This window comes from Camelus ferus, chromosome 20 (assembly GCF_009834535.1).
Source record: "Camelus ferus isolate YT-003-E chromosome 20, BCGSAC_Cfer_1.0, whole genome shotgun sequence".
NCBI classification, from domain to species: domain Eukaryota; kingdom Metazoa; phylum Chordata; class Mammalia; order Artiodactyla; family Camelidae; genus Camelus; species Camelus ferus.
The window spans coordinates 26,206,267-26,229,346 of record NC_045715.1 but is presented as its reverse complement, the minus strand read 5'-3'; the positions used below and the strand labels follow the sequence as shown (position 1 = coordinate 26,229,346).

The window sequence follows — 23,080 nt, the reverse complement described above, 5'->3', positions numbered from 1 at the left end:
TTTCCCAGCTGCCGCTCCTAACGTTGTTGAGGCCTTCAAACTCATTCAAATGCAAAATGGCTTTATCATTTAAGTCTCTAGAGCCCTCTCCAAAATGATTTGCCTTCCAGGCTCTAAACAAGTGTTTTTAACTTGGGATCCAAGGATGGGCTTTAGGGGATGCGTGAATTCTTTGAAATTGCCTGTCGAAGTGTGTAGACATATGCATATGTCTTTTCTTGGGGCAGGGCAGGGTGGTGTCCATATCCTCTGACCAGATTTTCAACGGGATCTGTGACTCTGAAAAGATGACAAAATCCTTGCTCTGGGGTGACCCAGGCCAAGCTGACTCTTAAAAAGAGGACAGGGACTTGCTGTCTAAATAAATGAGGCAGAGAGACAAGACATTATTGAACTACTGAACATAATGAAGGATTTGATCTCCTGCCTCTTCTCCACCTCTCCGCTCTCTACACCCCCGCCCCACCCCTCCTCTCTACCCCTACCATGGGGAGTAAGGAGGGGTTCAAACTTCACTTGCAGATGAGTGATCATCTATCCTTCCAAAGGTTTATGGAGGAAAGGAAGAATTTTATAGCTTCCTGAGGAGATACATTAATCCAAGTTAGCTTAAGGCAACAGAATCAGGCTATTCAAGATAACAGCATTAAAAAAAAAAACAAACACCCTCCTCCCCCTTATTTGTCTCCAGATCAGGTGTCTGAGCCCTGCACAGGAAGCTGACAAATGATTTAGTTATGTTTTCCGTTTGGGGAAAGCGCCTGCTTTTATCTCTCTGATTGCTTTTTTATTTGGCAACTCACAAACTTATGTTTTCCCTAATATAACTGCCTGGCCCCTCTCAGCAGTGCACGGCAATGTCAGCAGGGCTATCTTTCCATTCTCCTCTGGAGTTTAATATTGTTTAAGCAAACTAATTGGACTCGACTTCATTTTGCTGCATTTTCATGTGCTAGATAGACCTAGCAAGCCGCCATTTGGGTTCTGCTTGTTTTGTTCCTTCACAAAGTTTCACTTGTGAAGTTCCCAAGGATACGGTATTGCTCCTTCTCCCCCCTCCCTTCTTTCCTTATGTAAACATTTCTCTTCCTCCTGTATTGGGACAGCACAGCTCTCAATGAGGCGGGATTTATGGAGGTAAATAAGGCTCAGGTCACGTCCTCAGGGACAAATTTTGCACTTCCCTAGCCAGAGCTGCCAGTGAAAGTCATGAAGGTTGTTCACTGTACAAGGGTGCCCGGCCAAGCAGCCAGTGGGGGCTGAAATCCAGCTGCCACTCTGCATGCCAAGCCACGCACCCTGGAGCAGAGCTGTGCCCGTGGGGAGGAAGGGAGGCCTCTCCTTACATGCAAAAAGGCACCATATGGCCTACAAGCAGCCCTTCTTCTAGTATATAGTTGTTCCGTACTAGAATAAAATATATCGACATCCTGGATACCCAAGTAGAAGTCTAGAAACCCAAGCTTGGTCCTGAATATTCAGGACCTTCTCTCTGAGCCTCAGTTGCCCCATCTGTATAATGAGGGTGTTGGACTCAAAGATCTGTGGGGGCGCTTTCACTTCGAACACTCTAACACTATTACCCATCAAATTTAACTAAAGTGATTCCGTCCATCCATCCATCTATCCATCCATCCATCTATCCATGCCATCCATTTCAAGCATATGGACATCCAAGGGGAGGAATGGGGTTAAGGCATTGTAGGAAAGAGATGTGATCTGGTGAGACTTTTCCAGTGTAAGATAAAATTCATATCTTATGGCAAGACAAGAAAAATTTAAACATAAAAAAAAATGTTCTCTGCTCTTTGGCCTCCTCTCTCCCCCCACTGTGCACTGTGTATCTGCACTGTACGTCAACCAGACCTCCCCTATCGGCAGAAATACCTGCTCAACCATAAAGAGCAACATTCTCCAAGCATCAGCAAGACAACTCCTTAAAGATAACATTCCGTCTTGATCTAGTAAGGGGTCACCATGGTGCTTAGATCTGGATTTTGTACACTGTCAACAATACGTCATTTAACGTACAGTCCTCTTTCTCAAAAAACTGATACAACTGTGCACTGACTTCTAATGGGCGGAACAGTTCTCAGAGCTTTCTGAATTGCTGTTCCTGAGTTAGAGTCCTCAAATTTGGCTCAAATCAAAGTTTCCATTTCTTTCATAGATTGACTATTGATTAATTTCATCGACACCACCAAAGTGTACTCTCATGATCTCGAGGGCACATTTCTGCCTGTGACAATGATCCTTTTCCTCCCATCTGAGTCAAGGTATGTCCCACTCCAGGGAGTAGCCATCCTGTCATTAGAGATGCAGTCAATACAGTCAGCCATGCAGTGGGGAAAGCCTGGAGCGTGTGTGGGCTGATCCACCCTCTGGGCCGACAAGACTAAAGAACTTCTCCCTCCCAACCCCTGACCCCATGAGGGGTGGTGGGTGATTTTACAATCAAAGCACCAGCAGCCCAAATGAGAGGCAACACACAATTATAAATACTGGATTGATTTGACCTTGGGCGCCTGCGGAGGGCACAGAGCCACAGCCAAGCATTAAAGGAGGAGGGTATAGGTGGGGTGCTGAGACAGGAAGTGAGAGATGGCTCTGCCAGGGGTTGGGGTAGGGAGGCCCCATCCTGGATACTAGAGCAGGCTGGCCAGGGGTTTTCTGCTCCATTGGAACTCCCTGCTTCCATCTGCCTAATTGATTTTCTCTTTCAAACCCAGCCCTCTGCCAAAGAGGATTTGCAATGGCTGGCAACAAAGACACCTAAAAGTAAACTTAAAATGAGCTGGAAAGCTTTACAGCCTCACTGTAGGGAGTCGCCATTCATTCATTCATTCATTCGGCAGTCTACTTGCGGAAATAACAGTTCTCTACATCACACCCTGCACTGTGCTGGACACTCAATTTGGCTCTTATGGTCCGGGTCATGTAGGAGTTTACAAGGTGATTGATGCTCAAGATTGTATATTAAGAAATTGCAGGAACAAGGCTTCCTGGTGTAGGGACTAAGGAAGGCCTAAGAGAGAAAAGGTCTGGCTTTTAGTCCCCACTCCCCTGCTCCTGACCTAGGTAACCTTCACTTCCTCAGCTGTAAAATGGGTGGTAGAACTAGGTCAGTGGCTTTTCAAATTTCAGTGGGCAGGTGCCTGAGATTCGCAGAGATTCAGCTCTCAAACACGTGCTCAGGAGGCTCAAGTCAGCACTTTAATAGTTCCCAGACCCCCATTCTTGGGGCGGGGTTCTGATGTCGGGGGTCTCTGGACATATTTTGAAAAACTCTGGGCTAAATATTCTAACTAAAGGTTATTCTCTGGGGGTTTTATTATTTACTTAATATTTAATATTTATCATTATAAATATTGTTTATTTAATATTTATTATTAAATTAAAACTCTAATAGCCCAGTGGTAGGCAGGGGTAATCAGACGAAAAAATAAAAGAGCCAAAGGAGATCAGGTAATTTCAGTGTGTAGGGGCTCCTTAGAGGAGCTGAGACTCAAACCATCTCCTTCAAGGTGTGTGAGGCTTGGCTGTCATGGTGGTTCCACCCTCCTTTTACTCCCCAGGGAGAGGAGATGTGCTTTTTAGCTACTGGTGACACTTTGAAGAGCAGGAATACAGCAAGCAGGACACAGACGTTTGGGGATTATTATTTGGATTCACCAGGAGAGTCATCTCTTACCATTAGGAATGGGACCAGTTTTTTGGAATTTGGAAAAGAAAAAGTATTTAAACATATTATATTTTCATAACACTTAGAAGCATGTATCGATTACCCAAACTACAGGAACTAAAACTAAAACAGGTATGTAGTAGGATAATGCTTAAGAGGTGATCTTTAGTTGAATACACACACTTTTTTGTTTCCCAACTGGAAAACTCAAGGTTGAATTGCTTGGTGAGGTTAAGGCAGGAAAGAACTTTAAAAATGGAAAGCACAAGTCTAATATTCAAAGGAAATGCATATTTCATTTTGAAGCATATGAAATGTTCCAAAAATTCCATTCAGTGACTCAGGCTGGAAGTCCTAGACAAGCCCCTGGATTGTTCTGTGTGTGACACTTGTGAAGGCAAGTGTGTATGCGAGGCAGTGCCTTTGCAGAGCTTGGAGACCACTCCTTGGATGGCAGTGGGACTGTGAGTGGTAGAAGAAAACCAGAAGGCATGTATGATTTTACCAAAAACTAAGGATCCAGAAGATGGATATCTATGAACTAGTTGAAGGACCTTTATTCCTGATGACAGTCTAGGGAATCCTCTCCTGGTCTGCAATCTGACAAGGAACATGGATGCAGGCCCCCTACGTGGCTGGCCGCAGGTTAGGAGGTGGTCCAATCCCCCAGGGCTGAGATCGTGCTGGCACTCCTGGGATAGCTTCAGCTATGTCATCATGGTTGAGGGAGAGAGGATTCTAGAACTGCGTAGAGGCAATCAACAGTCACAAGTTCCCTTCTAGATCCAGATCTTCAAGAGAGAAGGATTCACTCAGGAAGCAAATCATGATTTGGGAGACAGAGTACGGACTGGCTTTGTGGGCAGGCCAGTTGTGCAGTTGCACAGAACCTGATGTTCAGACAGGCCCCAGGCTTGGTTTTATGTTCTGCTGCTGCCATCCTGAAATTCTTAATACTGTTCTCTTGGAACCTGTGTTTTGGCTTCATGAGCCCAGGACTCCAGGGGAACCATGATGTGTGGGTTTTGAGTGAGATAAGGTATAAAGCAAGGTACAAGGTACAAGGTACTCTCCAAGAGAACAAGAACAAGAACTTGCTTCAAATGTAGAAAGCAAGCAGTGATGTTCTAAGAACCATGAACGACCAAGGAACTCCAGCATACCCCTTCTTACTCGTGCTATTTCCCTGTAGTCACCAACTACTTACATCAAATTCAATGACACAGAATGAAGGGAAGATAGGGTAACTCAATAGTTCCTTTTCCCATCAGTCCTTCCTTACTCATCAGTAAGGCAAAGGCAGAGAGTGTTTTAGAATGTGCATGAATCAAGAAGCAAAAAATTTACAAAACTATAATGAGGTATCATCTCTCACTAGTCAGAATGGTCATCATCAAAAAGACTATAAATAATAAATGCTGGAGAGGGTGTGGGGAAAAGGGACGCCTCTTACACTGTTGGTGGGACTATAAATTGGTGCAGCCATTATGGAGAACACTATGGAGGTTCCTTAAAAAACTAAAAATAGAGTTATCATATGATCCAGCAATCCCATTCCTGGGCATATATCCAGAAAAGACAAAAGCTCTAATTTGGAAAGATAACAAGCACCCAATGTTCATAGCAGCACTATTTCCAATAGCCAAGACATAGAAGCAACCTAAATGTCCATTGACAGATGAACAGATAAAGAAGATGTGGTATTATACACAATGAAATATTACTCAGCCATAAAAAAGAATGAAATAATGCCATCTGCATCAACATGGATGTACCTTAGATTATCATACTAAGTAAAGTAAGTCAGACAGAGAAAGACAAATATCATATGATATTATTTATATGTGGAATCTAAAAAAATGATACAAATGAACTTATTTACAAAACAGAAACAGACTCACAGACAGAAAACAAACTTACAGTTACCAAAGTGAAAGGGGTAGGGAGGGATAAATTGACTATGGAAAGAAAAAAAAAGAAGCAAAAAACTTAAGGAATGTAGTTAGTTTTGTGCGGCATTTCCACTGTTCTATGCATAAGCTACAAAATGAGAATTGTGTAATTTTGGTGATTCTGCATATGAGATAAATGCTCTTATTTTTGCTTTTAAAACTGCCATAGGATAAAGTAAAGATGAATGGTTAAATTCATGCTAATAATGAAAAAAGTTAATTTTTCTTTGCCTAGATTGACATTAAATAACAAATAAAATACATCATGCCATGTCAAGATATCCCAAAAGGAAAAAGGTATGTATTTTAGTAACTTTGATGGCATTTTTTTCCCGGCTATTTTTTTTTTAATTGAAGTATAGTCAGTTTACAATGTTGTGTCAATTTCTGGTATACAGCATAATAGTTCAGTCGTACATATACATTCATATATTGGTTTTCATATTCTTTTTCATTATAGGTTATTACAAGATATTGAATATAGTTCCCTGTGCTATACAATATAACTCTGCTTTTTGATCAAGGGAACTGTATTTTCATTTTGCACTGAACCCAGACAATTACGTAGTTGGCCCTGGATAGAGGAGACTGACAGGTCCGGGTGGGCCAGAAGAGCAGTCTGGGCTCGGAGGACCTCTCTGTAGTAAGACTTGATGAGCGTGTCTTCCTGGAGTTATCAGTCCCTGGTGGTTGAAACATCGGTGACTTGGTTTTACTTACGTTAATTTCTTTCCCCAGCTGGCAGTTTGCCCCTTCTCTCCAACAAGAGCTCTTTCTGCACCACCCACGATGTACTGGCTGTCACAGACTTTTTGATCAAAAAGAGCAGTTCTGGTTTTATTACATTTTATTCCCCCCACCTCACCCCCATAATTCATGTTCTTAAATTCTCTGCTTATAAGCTTTCACTTCCTCTGCACTGAAGGACCTCCCTCTCCTGCTCCCAATTTATCCTTCTGCAGAGCCGTGCCTCTCTGCATGTCCAGGTCATTAAGAACTTGGGCTTCGGCTGCAAGGCTGTGCTTGCATTTTCCAGTTGAGCACTGATGGAACGCTGTGTCCAAGCGTCATTGTCCAGCTTTTTGGTGCTTCCAGTTTGTGCCTAGCTGACACCTCATCACGCAGTCTGGATTGGAAACGGGCTCGCTGTTTTCCAGCCACGCTTCATTTTGTCCAGGAGGTAGGTGCTGGCTGTCCTCTCTGACTTTTTATCATCTCACTCTGGTCTTCAGGTGTTCCAGCAGCCCAGTGCAATTATTCCAAATGAGAGTTTCATCCACTCTGTACACTAGAGCTTCTTCTGAGGGCTTGGTAAGATTTCTGATAGGCTTTGATTCATTGACTGAACTCAGTATTTCATACACTCCAGTCTTCTCTTGCTCAAGCAATAATAGTTCCCTGCCAAGTGAAGTCTGGAATTCTTTTTCTAGAACATAACAGTGTACAAGCGCTGTCTTCACTTTATTTAGACAATCTTTATTAGGGATTCTTTCCCGACTCTGGAAGTTTATAAAATTAGTAGTGAAAATGTATGACCTTTCCACAGAGTCCCAGCTTTCCAATGAATTCTTCATATTCTTTCTCAGTTCCCAAAACAGCACATTTCCTGTGCATTTGAATTATTTCTTCAAGTCATCTGATTGTATCTTTAAGGCCAGATACTTCCTTAGGGATGTGGGGTTTTTTTGGGGGGGGGGGTCTTGATTCCTCTAAAAGATAATCTTCACTGCCTTGATGTTCTGTTCTTAACTGGATAACTTTTTATTTTGGAAATTTCACAGCTACCGAAAAATTGAGAGATCAGTGCACAAAACACCCCACGTACTCCTCACCAAGATTCACTAATTGTTAACATTTTACCATGTTTTCTTTTTCTTTATGTATGATATATGCTTTTTCCCTCAATAATTTGGAAGCAAATCACAGATATGACACTCTACCCCTAAATATTTCAGAATAAATCTCCTGTAAATAATATTTTCCTACATTAACCATAATACCATTCTCACATCTCAGAAAATTAACAATAATTCCCAAATCTAAAATACAACTCTTATTAAAGTCTCCTTATTTCTCCCAAAAATGAATCTGACAACTTTTAAATCATTTCTTTTAATTCTACCAAGATCATTTGAAACTACTGTGCAATCTGTTATTCCATCACTTTACATCTACTCTTCATGGAAATGAGTGTTTCCCCTAGAAGAAACTGGCAAATGCACCACCCCCAAGAAGACAGTAAAAATTCCATGTTCCCAGGGCACGTTATAAAAACCCAGACTGGCCTAAGTCCCTCAGGCAGAGTGGCCAGTAGCGTCTTGGCATATCAATAAACTCAGGAATTCTTCAACTTCCCGGCCATTAGACAAGGCTGCTTTCCTGCATTTATTTTTCAGTCATATTCTGAAACATCGATACTTCCAAGCTCATTTACCATTAAGCTCCCCGACTCTTTCAACAAATTTAAGTCCTTTTCAGGCATTTTCTTTCTAACAATGGACTCAGTTTCTCTATCACAGATGTCCCTTGTGTAATCTCTCACTATCTTCCATTCTGAGTGTCATTCGGGTTTCTTCAGGAAGAGTTCATAAGGATAATCTTTCCTAAATTCTTGCATGTTCAAAAATGTTTGATTTTGTATTTTGCAAGCTGATAGCTGGGCATAACAATGGTAGATCATACTTGCTTTCCTTTTGAGGAATTTTAGGGTTTGTGCCCCTGTCTTCTAGCATTGAATGTTGACTTAAATAAGTCTGAAGTCATCAAGTCACCTATTTTGGTCTTTTTGCCTGATTGCCCAAAAGAATCTTTATCTCTGAAGTCCAGTAATTTTGCTAGGATATGTCTTAGTGATGAGAATCCTTATTAATTTTTTTTCTGGACTCAGCGGTCCCATTTTGATAGCTAGACTCAAGACTTCCTGGGTTTTTGAAAGTTTTGATGATATCTTTAAATATTTGTTCAACTAATTGTCCAATTTGTTCAAGATTTAAAATTTGATCAGTTTTCTTGGTTTTTCTTACTCTTTTTTGGTAGTATTTTCATATTTTTATTGTGGTATAACTATATACAAGGAGTGGCACAGATTTAAGGGTACAATTTGATGGATAAGTTTTAACATATGTATACATCCATGAAACCATTGCCACAGTCAAACAGTGAACATACTCATCTCCCCAAAGAGCTTCCCTGTACCCTTTATAATCCATCCCTGTGTCCCTTCTCATTGCCTTCTCCATTCCTACGTACCACTGATCTGCTTTCTGCCACTTTAGATTAGTTTGCATTTTCTAAAATTTTATATAAGTGGTATCATACAGTGCATACTTTTTTTTCTTCTTCTTCTACTTTGGGGGGTGGGTCTGGCCTTTAACTCAGTATGCCTATTGAAATTCATCCACGTTGCGGCATGGATCAGTAGAAGTGGTGAGCAGGGGGTTCTTTCCCCATCTCCAAACCCCTCCCCCATCTCCTCTGGTGGTTTCCTCATATGCGTGCATTTCTCAGAATTCAGCTGAAGACTCAAGAGGGCCCTCAACACATCCCTGGCTCTCTCCCCCTCTGAAGTTCCTTTCTCTCTGAAAGCTTTCCCTGGAAACTCTAATCCCCTTAGCTTCTCAGGTCTTCCAGCATCTTCTACTGAAACCAGTTAGGAAAATAACAAGTTTAAAATATTCTCGGTTAATCAAAACAAAACAGGCTGGATGTTTCGTCTGTTTGTTTTTACTGTAGGACTTATGGGAGCCTTTAACATGTTATTATAACTGGTGGAGAGATAAGACTACTGAGAGATGGCCAGGGAGGAAGAAGAAAGAGTCTTGTTTTCACACACGATTCATAGATAGATCAATACAATCGCAATTACCTAAAAAGTGTTCTACATCCAACCTCAGACAAAATACCAACTGGAATGGAGAGAAATTTGTGTGTCCAACGGTGGATAGCTTGAGTGCAGGCAAGAATAAATACGTGCATACAGTGAACAGACCACACACTGGGGAGAGACATCTCGACTAAAGTGGTTATCATTAGGTGGAGTTACGCCAAAGTGCTTGTAATTTGTGTTTATTTTTATTTTCTATCCTTATGATAGAAACATCTGCTGGTTTTTATACTGCTGCAGACAGAGCTGGCTACGTAATTTGTAAGGCCCAAAGCAAAATGAAAATGCAGGGCTCCTTATAAAAAGCAGGAACACTTGCTGTTAAATGTACAAAAATAGAGAGTTTTTTTCTTTCTTCTTTGGTTTCTCAACTAATCATGCTTGGTTTTTATCTGCTATTTAAAGGTCATTCTAAGTAAAGAAAAAAAATAAGGTTTTAAATTATGAGCATGAATTTTACTGTTCTTCACATTGTGCAATGCCAGTTTTAAATGCAGACTATGAAACCAAGAGCCGGGTCCTCTGAGCACAGGACTCTGGGTGACTGTGCAGGTCGTGTGCCCACAAAGCCAGTTTTGGCTGCTCAAAAGGAAGAAGCACGTCTGTTCTACAATTTTCAGGCCGCTGATTTTATGCACTTCAGACAGCACTATTAGGTTTCTGACATTTACAGTGTTTCTCCTGTGGGAAGTTACGGCACATTTTTGACTGACGGAATCCACATTTTAAAGACGATAATGGCCACTTCATTAGAGAGAGAGAGGAGTCAACAAGAAAAATGTTTCCCTTGCACTTCTCGAAGCTGTAAATGTCACTGCTCATTGTAAGGAAATGTTCCTGGGTCCAGGGCTGATAAACCAATCAGGCAGGCTCAGGTTAAGGCATTTCAGAAATGTGTTTGAAACTTGCCTGGCAGCTTCAGGGCTGAATGGACTGCATGAGAGGCTGAGAAATGGTTTCCCTGGAAAGGAACAAAGACACTCTGCCAGCTAGCGGGGCAGGGGAACTCAGGACATCACCTGGGAGAGCCTGGTCCTTGTAGATGCCACACTGGGACAGAGTTAAGGTTGCTTGTCCATCGCATCTTGGACAGATGAGATGCTGGGCTGTGTTTAATAAACCTGTGGGTTTCAGGCACTCAAGCCCAGCTCCTATCTCTTGTTAGTTGGGAGCACCAGGGTGACTAACCTGTGGTATCTGAGCACCCACAGAGGGTGCTATGGGTCTGCTGAGGGCAGGACTTGTTTCTTCCAGTTTGGTGTTCTCTGCTGATGGCTCTTTCTGCTGCCTCTACTCAGACCTGTTTCCTATGTGAAGGCCCCAGCTGCCCCCTGGGGCCATCTGCCAACACTTGCTCTCCCAGAATCTTTAATTTTTTCCGGCTGCATCTGTGGCAGGGATGGAAGTGCTGAGGCCCATCTACCTGGTGAAGGATCTCTTACTGTTTCTGAATCTTTGCTTCCACCCCTCCCTGGCTGATGACCCTGGGCCCTCCTTTTAAAAAAACAGAAAAATACCTTATTAAAATGCCCCCTGGGAACCAGAGAGCCCCAAAAGGGCTCATATGGCTAAAAACCCCATGTGGGAAACTCAGACCTTAGCCTTTCGTTTGTTTGAGCTTTTCTAAGTGCCTCTGCAGAAGCTTCTGGCTCGAGTCTCTGGAGGTGGAGCTGATCAGGTTCTGGATGTCTACATCACACTGCTTCACCAGGTGGTTGCCATGGGCTTTTGTATCATATTCTTGGGCAGCTGTTGAACATGGCCCAGAGTGGCTGTCCACCAGGCCACCACTGAGAGGGCTGTGCTCTGAACCTGGTCCTCAGGCATCACCTGATCCCCCACACCCACCTAGAGGACCTCCACTGATAGGAAGAGCAACCCCATGTTTCCCGGCCACATAGGACATGGTGCAAGTGTGTCGATGTCTGACGCCTTACACAGACCTAACTTCCCACCCACTGGTGCTTCCTTTTTGCTCATGCACAAAACTAGCACTTACGACCCTCATAACATCTTGTTGATAAAAAAAAAAGTAATCATGGCTACAAAGCAATGAGATGATTTTCTAATTTGGCTTCAAGAACTAGCTCTGCAGACAATTTTAAACCAATGAATCTGAAAACATTTGGGAAATGGCAGCATCATTATAATAAAACCAAAGTTCTCAAGAAGACCAGTATTATGGGAACAAACACCGCACTTGCCTACCTCTGCATGATTTTTAAGTCAGAGAATTTACTAGTCACACCTCAGTTACAGTTCTTTAGAATCCAGGATCTTGGCACTAGAATGAACCTGGGAGACCTCCATCAGCACCCTTGTTCCGGGCTGGTGAAGCTCAGCTCCACAGACAGGAGTTACCTGTTCACATTCATGTGGTGAATTTAGGCCAGACCCCTGATGAACACCCAGGTGCTTGACACGTAGACCTGTTTCCCCACAGCTCACTGCTTCCTCCCCTGTCCCCACCCCTCACTGATACACCTCTCTAACAACAATAGTTAACGTTAAAAGACAAACAAACAAACAAACTTTGTGTCAGATACTAAAAGTGCATTATCTTAATAAGCCTTCAAAGAAACCTAATGGTGAGAAGTATCATTCCCATTTCACAGACAGCAAACGAAGGCCCAGAGAAGTTAAATAATAGGGCTAAGCTACAGAATTAGGAAATAGAGGCCCCAGGATCTGAACCCAGGACTGCCCATCTCTGGGCCCCCTGCGTTTTAACAACACTGCCTCCTTTCGTCCCAGTTCCTTCTCCCTCTTCCTCTGGTGTCCCTTAGGAGCTAGGATAAGGCACATTCCACTAAAGATCACCCTCCCTCCAGCCAGTCACTTCCCTTCTTTTTGTGTTTATCAACACAAATAGCTGGTCCTCTCACACGTTTGTTTTGTTGGAGGCCTGCCTTATTCCCTGGGAACCCTGGGAACAATGAGCTGCTGCCCCAGCCCTCCGGGGCCCGCCCCCATCCTGGACGGCTTCCTCAGCTTCCCCCACTCATGCTCACCCCCAGCAGAGACTGCATGGCGGCCCCTCCAGCTTGTCTACAAAGTGCGTCAATCACTTGTTTACTTGCTTTTCCTGCCTGGCCCTGGGGGATCCGCTGGCTATTTCTTCCTTCTGGAGGTTCTCTTGAGGTGAGCTTTGATCTTCAGAGGGGAAGGGGCAACAGGAAGATGGTGAGAGATCCTAGGAGTCTGTCAGCAACTGACTCATTCTGTGAAAAAAGAAAAAATAAATGTTCTCTCTTAAAGCAACGTGAGGATGCTGGTGAGAACTGGGCATCCCTGCCAGTGCCTGGATGGAGGTCCTCCTTTTCTCTGGGACACAGTTTGAAAAGAACTAAAAAATTCCACAAGTCAGAAGCAAATCCCCCCAGGCTGGTCTATACTTAGCTAGCAGTATAATTCGTTGAATAATAAACCAGTGTACAATCTTTCCACAAAAAGCCACAGCTGCAGACCCCTCACTGGAGGGAGATGTTTTTAGATGCGTATCTTCCCTTGGACAAGGCTGCTTGTAAAAACAACCTGCGACACAGTCTGATCTGAGAGCTGACATGGGAACTCCTGTGGAATACCGCCTGGAATTCCACCCCATTAGACAGCTACTTGTTTGGGCTTCTGAGGACTTTTTGGTTCTCAAAATCCATATTAATATGAAAATGTACCACTGGTCAGGGGCACTGAAATATTTAAATAGTCAGGGTTCCAGCTGGAAACAGAAGGGACACTCAAAAATGTTCTCTGACGGTTACCAGTTAGCTCAAGCTACACAATTTCATTGCTTCACAGGGTGGCTTTGCTTGCTAGGTAAATTTTTACTATGAAGTATATTATATGTATCAAAGAATATTTTAAATAGAGTTGAAAATATAGTACATTTAACACCTATGTACTTACCACAAAAATTGAGAAATAGAACACTAACTGGTAACTTACAAGTTCTCCAAATGCTCCTCTCTAAGTAAAACCTCCAACCTCTTCTTCAGAAATAACCACCATGTTGATTTTTGTGTTAATCATTCTCTTGATTTTTTTCATAGTTTTACTACCTAGGTATATATTCCTAAACAATGTTTATTGAGTAGAAGCAAAAATCTAGCTGAGGATGAAAGGGCAATGTTGCCCCTGTTTGACAAAGGTGTCTGGGAGAGAGATACACTGAACAGAGTCTCTGGGTCAGTCCAGTTTCAGTTTCCCCAAGAGTTTACAAGAGCCCCTTCTGGGGAAGTAGGTGGACAAGGTCATGAGTGGGTCTTGAGAAACCAGAGTTGGACATGTGGTAGGGCTGCAGTGGGGGCCAGGCACTGGGTAGCCAGAAGAAATGTGGTCCAGAGTGTGGGCTGCTCTGGGTGTTCTGCTTCACTAGGGTCTACCTGCAGCTCCTGAATGACACCAAAACAGAACACTTCCGTGGGGTGAAATGAGCATCTGCAGTTGACCCAGAAAACAGGCTATGCTGTGGGAAAAGCACCAACCTCCTCAGAAATAATTAAGGCAAGTCAAAAACAGATCATCTCAGTTAGACTCACCCAGGAATTCTACCCTCAATTAAAAAAAAAAAAAAAAAGAACCCACAGCAGTGGAGATCTTGGTGATGACAACTCTCTACAGACCTATCTTTTGAGGCATTCTATTCTAATCTGGACTGGTTGTCCTCCATGCCTGGTACACAACTGTCAATCTGAGGCCACTGCTTACCACCCTTTTGGGTATTTCTTTCACTCTTCTCCAGTGTTGGAGCTCATGCCTTCTGTATTCAATGTCTTTCTCCTTCCTGGCTTACTATCTATTTTGTGTGTGTGTGTGTGTGTGGTGTCTATACTCTAGTAATTCCCCAAGGAAGGACGCATGGGAAGAGAAATTTGTGAAGACTGTACAAGTCTAGAAACGTTTTTATTCTATAGTGCTTTATTCATAGTTGGGCTGAGTATAGAATTCCAGATGGGGGATAATTTCCTTCAGTATTTTGAGGGTGTTTCTCCATTGTTCTCTTGCTTTACGTATTGCTATTGAGAAATCTAAAGCCATTCTGACTCCAGAACTTTGGTATGTATATATATATATACCAAATATATATATACATATATATTTCCTCTGGTAATTTGTAGATTTTCTTCTTTGTCCCCTCTGATCTGAAATTTTACAATGATGTTATGTGCCTTGTGCGCTGCTTCTTTCATTAATTAGACTGCACAATTAGTGGCTCCTTTCCATCTGTTTTGGGAAATTTCCTGCATTATTTCTAAGAGAATAGCCTACTTTTCCCCATTTTCTCTGTTCTTTGTTTTTAGAACTGATATAATTCTCATGTTGGGCATTCATGATGGTCCTCCTTCTTTTTAGTCTGTTTTCTCTTATTTTCCTTCTGTGTATGTTTGCTCTTTTGTGGGGGGGGAGTGAGAGATGAAATTTCCTCAATAGTACCTTAATACCCAGTTATAGTTTTTCATTTTTGCCACCAGGTTTCTCATTTCCAAGAGCTTTTTAAGAGGTCCTTGGATTTTTTTTAAAAATAGCATCCTGTTCTTGTTTCATGGAAGTTCTTTTATTTCTCAAAGTACATTATTGAACTATTTGTGGTATTTCCCTGTATAGTTTTTATTTCCTCCAAATTGCTTTTTTTATTTGTTTGTTTTTTTCTGTTTGTTTTTCTTTTTTATCTCTATCTTCCATATTAGAGCCTTAGATGTAAAACTTCTTCTATGCTCATGATAGAGTGGGAAGGTTAAAACAAGGCTAATTGGAAGTTCTGAGCAGCAGGGGGACATGAGAACTTTGAGCTTTGGAGTAAGGTGATCTGGCTCAGCTGTTTGTTGGAAGAACACCAAATTCTTTAGGCATTTACTTTTCAGACAGTCACATTACCCAGGGAATAGTCTTCTAGAATCCTGCCATGAGGGTGAGGGTCTAGATGCTAATGTACTGAGAGCCAGGTGTGGAAATAACACATAATTATGCTCAGAGTTAGTCCCATTTCAGAGTTCTGTTCTAATGAAGGCCTCAAGAATGGGAAGAATGTCCATACCTACAAAACCTGTTGCCTACCTTGTTACACACCAGGCTTCCTCTTGCTGTAGCAGAAAACTGAGCAGCAAGTGGTGGGGTAGGAAATAAACAAGCACTTGCTAAATGTTTCTCTTATTTAAGCAACATGGTAGGTAGTAGGTACATGTGCTTGAGCTCATTTAAGACCCATAAGAAATCTGCGTTGTAGGCATTGGGGAATTACTGAAGGTTTGTCCCTTGCTTTCCTTCTTGCAGCTGAGTTAACAATGACTACTGAGGATTAAATTACTTGACATGAGGTCAGACAGCTGTGAAGTGACAGAGTTAGGATTCACATCCCAATCCTTTGATTCCAAATCTCTTTTTTATTTTAGTTTAAATGATATTTTTCAGGGAAATGCATGCTGTCATAGGTATCTTAAAAATACATAAAATTCCAAATAAATAATAAAAAAAATAAGGCCACCAAAGCACTGTGCAATACTCATACGGACACAGCATAATTTACCATTTATAATAATAATTTATAATTTTTTGTCTGTTTCTTAATTTGAATCATTTGAGCTGGTAAACCTATTCTGTTTCCACTACATGGCATCAGCCAAGGGCAGCAGGCATGGGCAGGAGTCAGGGTCTGAAAGGAGCAGGGTTCTATACAGACAGTTGCTGTTCAGATTGATATGGTTCAGTACCTTGGAGAGCTCCAAGGTAGTAACACTCTATTGGAGACTCAGCAGAACAGTGGCTGGGAGTTCTTTATAGTTTTGAACGCCTTCCCAAGAATAGAATGTTAAAAGAGACCATACACAGCTGGGATGGTCTCTGTCGGATTCATCCCCACGTCTCCCCAATTCAATGCTTTTTGTGAGAGTAGGTCATTATTCTTACCATTATGCCTTTTCTCAGGCTGTCTCCCCAGCTAGGAATGCCTGGCTAATTTCTACTCATCCTTTAATGTTCCATTTAATCATTCATTTCTCCAAAAAGCTTTCTGAGCTCCCTCTGCCTCCCACCTCAACCACACCCTCTCCCCTCGCTTTCTTCCTTCTCAATCTCTCTTGATCGTTACATATGCCACACTAGATTATAATTGTCTGTCCTCCTAACTAGACTGTTTCTTGAGGACAGGGGCTGTGTCTCAGTTAGCTTTGGTCTTAGTAAATACTCTATAAATATTACATATGTAATAAATTAGTGCATTTTCTATTTGATAATAGAGAGTTATTGAAGATTCTCAACAACTTTGCCGCTCAAAGGATATTTGCAATGTCTGGAAATAATTTTTGTTGTTGCAACTCAGGGTGGGGTGCTACTGGCATATAATTGGTAAAGACCATGGACACTTCCTGACATCCTAGGTGCACAGGACAGCCCCCACAACAAAGAATAATCTGGCCCAAAATGTTATTCGTGCTGAGGTTGGGAAATCCTGTTTTAGAATAATGAAATGGATTTAATCAAACTCTTCTTTAATCAATTTAAGAGTCTCCAGAGAGCAGTGAGTCCAACTGGTTCATTTTACAGACAAAAAACCAAGCTAGTTGGTTGTAGGGCCAGGGCAAGAACTTGTACTGTGGCACCCTTTCCACACAGTTGCACTTGGCTTAATGTTATTTTTTAGCCATCCAGTACTCTGAGTGGGGAAGGGACAGAATGGTTTTCTTAATGCCCACTGTCCTGGGCTCATCAATAGGTTTGGGGGACAAGGATGAGACTGTTTAGACTGGAGAAAAATTTTTGGAGTCACAAAACAGGCCCAGCTAGCTTCATTCCACCCAATCCCCACATCAGCCTTTTTTTTTTTTTTTCTAGAAATATGTGCCACAAATCTAGGGCTGAATGAGAAGAGTTCTTTCAATGGCTCATTTCTGAACAATTCAATCTGCTCCGGGAAATGAGAGATTAGCCTGTGGAAGAGTGAATTATTTTAAGCCACTCTACATTAGAACCAATTAAAGCTCTGGAGGGCTCAGTCTGCCCCAGGAGAATTCACTCTAATTGCTACAAACCAAGGGGATCCAGTATAATTTTTCTCCCATCAGCAAATAGTAGCATTTGGGGAGATGAACTCAATCTCCAAGGGAAGCTTTGAACCAAATGGGATGGTTATCTCCCTCTTCAAGTGCTCAGATTTAGAAAGCTCTTGATCCCAAAGAGTGCTCCAACCATACTTCTCATGAGGCAAATCTGCCATTTTCCCAGCAGTAATCTGCATTTCTTCCATTCAGCTCTGTTGAGTTATAAAAGCCAAATGATTCAGACACAATACACAGTGAATCAGCAAAGGAAGGAAATATAGAAAGAAGAATACACATGTCATCTTGAATAAAAGTGATTTCCAATAAATTTTGTGAATTGTCTTCAAGGGAATCAGCTGAATGTGTTAATCATTTATTGTATATCATAACTGTCTGGCGCATATGTGATTAGCTGGAAATGATATTTGTGGGTCCACTGAGGCTCTGAAATGATGCAGAAGGGTAGCTTGTTTCTGCAGAAACAGCTCAACTTACTTTGCTGAAGTTTGTCTTGGAGCATCAAAGGCTGTTCCTGTGTTGGCTGCTACTGGCATGAGAACGCGATGGTGGGTGGGGACAGAAAAGCGTAACAGGCAGCAGGTCCCAACAAGAAAAAGCTGTCTTTCCACCTCGATTCCTCGTCCTCTTCCTCCCCCCTGCCCCCCACCACACATGAACACCATGGGGAGGAGTAGTTCAGTAACTCAGAATTTGGATTCAAGTAGATCTAGGTTTGAATGACAGCTCTGCTTCTTTTCTGAGCCTCAGATTCTTTACCTATAAATTGGAACTAATAATGCTAATATCCCCAGCTTGTCAAGGGGGCTTACTCGAGATGATGTATATAAAACATACGACTCATGAAGGCACTAAAGAAGGGTTCTATTATCATCACTGGGCTTAGCCTCTGTCTAGGTAATTTTCTAAAGGCAGATAGCTAGGTCCGGGGGATTAGTGAGATGGGAATCATGGGATATGGACTGTCAAATGTAAGAAAAAATATCTGCATCAGGGGTCCACTTTAAGTTTTGAGGTCTAGTGATTTTTCAAAACTCTTTACAAGATGTAAAATGGTTGGAGTTGTGGTTAATCAAATGTTTGAATTACTCAGCTCTGTATTTAAGTTTTTAGAGAACAGGTTTGTCACTGAGCAGGCCTGCACAAAGTCCAAAACTTGCAGTAACCTAGAGTTACAGTTCAGAGAGAACATCAAACAAGAATCACCCTGCTATGGGTTCAAAGAGAGATCATTGCTTCTGCCATGAAAGAAAAAGGGGTTCAGCTGGTGAATCTTCAGTTAGAGTAAATATAGGGTTGGTGATGGGTGTCCTAAGTGCAAAGGTGCCCAAAGGCAGCTCACCATCAGAATCTCTGGGAGAACATTACAAAAATAATATGGGTTGCTATAGGGGATGCACTTGGTGTTACGAGAGCATACCTGAGGGAACCAAACCCTACCTGAGAGGCAAAGCCTAAGAAGCTTCCTAGAGGAGATACTTCAGTCAGGTCCGTGAGATGAGTGGCACTTAGGTAGGTGAAGAAGGGAGGAAAGGATGCCCCAGATAAAAAGTGTGAGCAAAGTTACAGAGGCAGGAAACGACATGGGATGTTTGGGAAATCGTAGTTTAGCATAGCTAAAGAGTAGGGTTTGAATGGGCAGTGGGGAGTAATGAAGCTGGGTCTTGGGAGTAGATTTTGCATAGGAAAAGAAGATGATGCGGTGACACGATGAAAACTCCAATCAGAGAATCACTCACCATGGAAACTCTCTGTCTTTGGCAGCTCCTGGTGGGAAAGGAGACTGAAAGCCAAGGATAAGTACTGTATGGTTTCCCCTATTATTTGCTTCCTCATGGAGATTCCAGATTTATAGAGGGGCTCAGTCCATTGTCCCTAGCAGCTGAATTTCTTATGAGACAGACTAGAATCCCCGATGGCTCCTACAAACAGACTATGGGAGGCTGGCTAATTGATAGGCCTATCAATACTGCATCACAGCAACCTCACAGTGAGGTCAATGGCTGAATAAATTGAACCAAAGCCTATCAAAGCAATGGGAGAAAGAGTTTATTTTGCTGTAAATAAGCTCTGGAGAGTGACTGGAATCAGGAAGAACCTAGGAGGAAAACTTACATGTCAGTTTTTCTGACAGGGAACAATTTTTTTTTTTTTGAATGACATGGAAACAATTTCAATTCAACCATCTCTGATGAATAGTATCTTCCTTAGTGCAAAAACCTACCAAAGTACCAATTCTTCACATGCATTCCAATCTGTCTGGGTTAAGAAGGTCTCCTTTTGCTCCATCTGTTTCTCTCCAGGCCTTTGCTTGCCCACCAAATATGGGCCATGCTGGTTTCATACTCTTATTTGCCCATGTTGACTAAGGATCCACACTGAGCCAGGTACTGGTAGGCACTCCCTATCAGCTCACCTTATCCTGTTATCTGCCTGTGAGATATTATTCCAATTTACAGATGAAGAAACAGAGGGACAAGTGCCTTGCCCAAGGCAAAATAAAAATTAGAAGCTATGTGTTTTTTATTTACTTCTACAGCTCAATGGATTATCACAGAAATTACTCATGGAACCACCACTTAAGTCAAGAGAGAACTTTGTCAACATTCCTTTCCCCTCAAATCACTACCTTCCCTCTACTTCTCTGAAGCCTTTTCTGGTTCCAAACTTCTGCTTTCTCCCTGAGTCCATACCACCTCCCTTAGCCTCTCTCTTTATAGTAAAAGAAACGGATCAATAAAGAGAATGAGGGACTTTCCTATGACTGCATAAATGTCAGAGCTGGGACTTGAACCCATGTGTTTGAAGTCCTTTGTATCTTGGTCAATACCCTCCTCTCAGCTTACCTAAGTACGTTCCATCTTTCAAGGCTGGTCAAATGCTGTGCTCCTCAATGGAGACTTCTGGAGCACCCCTGTCCTCAAGGGTCTTTTCCTCTTCCTGGTCAGTTCCTACCTATCTGTCCCACAGATAAGACACTTAGCAGATAGTATCTGGCATTATTTAGCGTTTCATCTTCCCTATGAGTTTGTAAGTTTTTTGGAGGCCAGGTATCACAACTTACACCTGTTTGTATTCATAGAACCCTGAAAGTGGTCTGCAGAATAAGTGGATTCCTGGGCTCTGGAGTCAGACTCAGGTTCAAATCCTGGTCCTGCTAGTGGTGTGACACTGAATTCTTAATCTCTGTCCAAATGCCTTCCTGAAGGGTTGTTGAGAAAATTAAAGTACATAATGATTTTCAGGGTGTAGCATAGTGCCTGGCACACATTAATCATTCCACAAAGGTCAACCATTTTTGGAATCCAACAAGTATTTACTGTTGACAGTGAATTAGTCAACCGGTTCTCAACGTTAAAAAAAATTTTTTTTAAAGAGAGAACTAAGATAGAAAGTCTCCTTTCCATAGGATACAAGTCTAGAAAAGCAACACACAAGTTAGAAGGAGGCCAGATATTGAGTCGGAATAGCCTCACTCCCCCTCTATCACGTCCATCTTACTACAGAAGCAATAATGGCCCCCCAGCGTGCAGAGCACTGGAATGACTAACAGCTGAGCAGGCGACAACCTAGCAGAGTTAGGGGCCCTGGCTGTGTTCCTGCTGCTAAGTCATGCAGAAGAGGCACCTCTGAGCCTTGGCAGCACCTAATGCTGTTAGAATGAAAGATGAGTCCATTTGGGCCCCAAACTTTGGTGTTCAGGCACTCTAGAAGATCAATGGCTGGAGAGAAATGCGAGGGCTGAAGCAGGAGTTTCCAGGGAAGAGGCTGAGCACCTGTCAAGAATCAGGAAATATACCACTCTGGGTGCATGTGCATATTTTAACCAAACGGTCCATTTCTTAAAAGGACTTTAAAGGGCAAAAGCTTGCCTTCCTTCCAACTTTCCTTCCACACATAACCACACAGGAGCAAGCTCCTCTGAAACACACAACCTATTGCCTTCTTCGTGCCCATTCTCAACTTGCAAAGAGATTCTTCTCCAAATACTTTCAGAAAAAAATTAAGGAGAGTTTTGGGATGGGATTTACATACTGATTATCTTCCGCTGTCATTCTGTGGGCTTTGTCTGATTATCTGCCCTGCAAGGTGCAGGAGGCATTTCTCTGAGCATCAGTGCTAAGCACAAAAGAACTCAAAACAAAACAATGTGAGGCACATCAGGTGGGTGGGTAACTGTCATAACAGATTTTGGAAGCTGAAAGGCATTAAGGAGAAGCAGAAGAGGGTAATGAGGAAGCTTTCAGATAATGGGACCAGGAAGGACTGACTAGGAAAAACAGTAGACACTTCCAAAACACAAGATCCCTATAGTTGGGTGGGGGTTGGGAGGGCACAAAAAAGCAAAACTCAAACCACCAGTAGCTGTCAGGTAAAAGCAAGTTGTGATCATCAAGCCAAGAGCAGGTAGGGGCAAGGGAGTCATGTGGCAACACTTTCCAATGCAAATACAAAAGATAGTGCTATAAAAAAAATGGACTATCACCAGAAACATTTATTGTCCACAGCAATGTCCAGGAATTATACAACCTTATCAGCTTTTCTTCTCTGGCCTCAGTTTCCCCATATTTAATCCAAAGAAGTCATACTATACCCCAATCTGAGTTAGTGACCCTCCTCTGCTCCCTCAGATTTCCATGTGTAACTGTCTATTAATGAGTCTGTCTCCCCAGCTAGACCTTAAATTCCAAGGGCTGGGATTGTATTTTACTCCTCTCTGCATCATCAAAGCCTGGCACAGGGCCTGGCTTATAGCAGGTGTTCAGTCAACATTTACTGATTGAATGGTCCCTAAAGTCCTTGGAGGACAGACTCATGGAATGACTGGATCAGTTGTTCTGATTCTGTCCTCTACAGAGCTCAACAGGAAGAGTGGTCCAGATCACCCTCCCCACCCCCTGGGAGCTGTCCTGATCAGGCTGCTTCTGTGGAAACACTGTGGCCCTCCCCAAGCCTTCTTCTTTTCTTAACTTCTATATTCCCATCTTCAAACATCATTCTCCTTGGTCTGTGCCAGTCTAAAGCTGTTTCACTTGCTTCAAACTTCAGGACAAAGGTCTCTCATTTACTCCCCTTTCTGCAACCAAATCCACAGAGCCTGCTTAGGTCTTTCGTAGGTCTTACCTTAGATTCTCTTCGAGGAAGAACCTGATAATGATTTGAATGGGAGAAGTTTACTAGGGAAGTGATTCCAGGGATCATGGATGGTGGAGCAGGGAAGTGAGACAGGAAATGGAAGCAAGGTGACACAGGATGCTCTAATGAGTAGGTACTGCTGCAAGCAACTGAGGCTCATTCCTCCTGAAGACCCCTTGGAGACTCTGTGGAACATACCTCAGAGTCATCCTGATGAGGAGTGTGGGAGCTGGGGGATTTATCCACCAACTCCCATCCAAAACTGGTTCAAAGTTAATGCCCCACCACTGCTAGTCTGCCTCATGCACTAGCTAAACACAGTCTTGCAGCCAGAGAAGGTCTCCAGGGGCTTGTATAAACAAGCCATCAGACGTAC

At 42.5% G+C, this 23,080-nt stretch overlaps 1 long non-coding RNA gene across 5 annotated transcripts in view; it reads right to left on the bottom strand.

Annotated features, from left to right (window-relative positions):
- The window catches only part of LOC106730378, a 55,673-nt gene that overhangs the window by 28,289 nt on the left and 4,304 nt on the right, over positions 1 to 23,080 (bottom strand). For 3 of the 5 annotated variants that reach the window (XR_001366837.2, XR_004313563.1, XR_004313564.1), the window contains exon 2: positions 12,529 to 12,738. This is a non-coding gene — a long non-coding RNA (uncharacterized LOC106730378). Of the gene's footprint in view, positions 1 to 12,528; positions 12,739 to 19,307; positions 19,329 to 23,080 lie in introns of those variants that run through there. The other 2 variants (XR_004313561.1, XR_004313562.1) reach the window with 2 other exon arrangements.